The sequence below is a fragment of the Myotis brandtii genome, unplaced genomic scaffold (assembly GCF_000412655.1).
Source record: "Myotis brandtii unplaced genomic scaffold, ASM41265v1 scaffold284, whole genome shotgun sequence".
Classification (NCBI taxonomy): domain Eukaryota; kingdom Metazoa; phylum Chordata; class Mammalia; order Chiroptera; family Vespertilionidae; genus Myotis; species Myotis brandtii.
Window position 1 is genome coordinate 228,937 of NW_005360846.1, and position 2,197 is coordinate 231,133.

A 2,197-nucleotide genomic window follows, 5' to 3' on the forward strand; every position below is an offset into this window, starting at 1 on the left:
TTCATGCTTGTCTAATGCTATACATTTTACCAGGGTGTACCCAAAGCTACAGTATAAAATATGGTGTAAATATCCTGGAACTAATAAGTTTACCTGAAAATTCAAGAAAAACCACGAATACTGAATTAAACATGATTTTATATTATAGAGTTAAAATTAGCATTTTGCCTTTATCTTTAAGAAAAATTATATTTGAAAGAAATTATATTTGGGGTTATTTATGGTTCTCTCTAGTTATTGGAGTATTTTGTTTTGCCAACTTCTTAGTTTACTTATGTGCCTTGTGGTTAGGTTAAGGATTTTTTATTTTTTAATACTGGGATTAAAATAACTACTGAGACCCATTCCTTTTCATTTGACCACTAGCTTTATTACTAGGGCAAGCTGTATTGACAGCCTATTTCATATTATTGATCGGCCTTCTGGGTTGTAGATTCTTTGTGGTATAAACTGTATGTTGTGTGGTCAGTGTTAATGGCAATAACTATACTATTTAAAAAATATATTTTTATTGATTTCAGAGAGGAAGGGAGAGAGAGAGAGAAAGAGAGAGAGAAACATCAATGATGAGAGAGAATCGTTGATGGGCTGCCTCCTGCATGCCCCGTACTGGGAATGTTGCCCTGATTGGAAATCGAATCACGACCTCCTGGTTCATAGATTGATGCTCAACCACTAAGCCACACCAGCTGGGCAATAACTATACTCTTTATTGCTTGTTTTCTTGTTTTACTATTTATCCCTCATATTACAGTGCCTTACTATTCAGAATAACTTTGGCTCTGCCTTCAATAAGTGAAGGATTCAGTGCTGTTTCAGAAACCTTCTAGAGCACCAACGTATTTGTTTGCTTCAGTTCTTTCCTTTGGATAATAGCCATTGCTGTTTTCTTCCAGAGGCATCCCTAGAGTTTTAGTCTCCCGAGTTTATATCTGTTGCGACTGAAGATAAATTTACCAGTAATATATGTATATATTTTTTCCATTCTGGAAAAAAGGTTTGAAGAAGAGTATAATGAAATCCCTCATCCTCTTATATAGGAAAAGAGTAGTTGACTTTGTTTTAGCTTTTAAGCGATAGGCTCATGTAAAAATGATCCTACATAGCACTTGCAATTTAAAGTGCTAACAGATCAAGTTTAATTCTATAGTCTTAAGAAATATTTGAGTGCCTACTTTCTAAGCATAGTAGTGCTTAGAATCTTTAAAGAACAGAACATAAAAATCTTGCAGGTACAGAATTTATATATTTAGTGTGGGAAGACAGATAAGCTAGATAACTAGATTTAAAATATGGTGTATTAGTCTGATAAGTGCCCCAGACAGAAAATAAAATGGGGAACTGAAATAAAAAGTTGGGTGGAGCATTGGTCTCTGGGGGAAAAGCTTTCCAGGCAGAGGCAATAATAAGTACAAAGGCTCTGAGGTGGGAGAAGGGGCCTAGTTTGTCAGAGAAACAGCAAGGTGGCAGTGTGGTCCTTATGGGTAAGGACTTTCTTTTACTCTTGAGTGAGATAAATTGTAAAAAATTTTTCAGCATAGGTGTGATATGATCTGATTTAAATTTTAACAGGATTACTTTTGGGTTATGATGCTGAGAATATAGACTGCATAGAGAAAAGGTAGAAATAAATAGAGTGGTTATAAGACTTTAGCAATGCCAGATAAAATATTGGCTTGGACATGGTGGCAGTGGAAATGATAAATGGTTGAATTCTGTATATATTTGCTAAATAGAGTTGTCAGGATTTACTGATGAACCAGATTTTTTTGGGTAGTGGAGTGTGTGAAAGAAAATGAATCTAGGACGCCTTCAAGGTTTTTGGCCTGTGTAACTGAAAGGATGAAGTTGGCATTAACTGAGATGGAAGAGACTACAGGACTAGGAGAAAAAATTACCAGGTGCTCGGTTTTGAATATACTAATTTTGATTTGCCTATTGGACATTGAAGTAGAGAAGTTAGACAGGCAGCTTACCATATATAACAAGGTATTCAGTGATGAAGAGGCTTGGCTTAGAGTCATAAACTGGGAGATTGTTAGTTTATAGATTGTATGTAAGCCATGAGGCTAAATGCAATCAGTAAGAGAAGAGGATAAAGGACTAAGACTTTGGGCACATCAGCATTAAGAAGTCAGAGAATTACATGGAAGCATGGAACAGAGTACAGAATTTTGGAGGGAAGATGGGGGAGGGT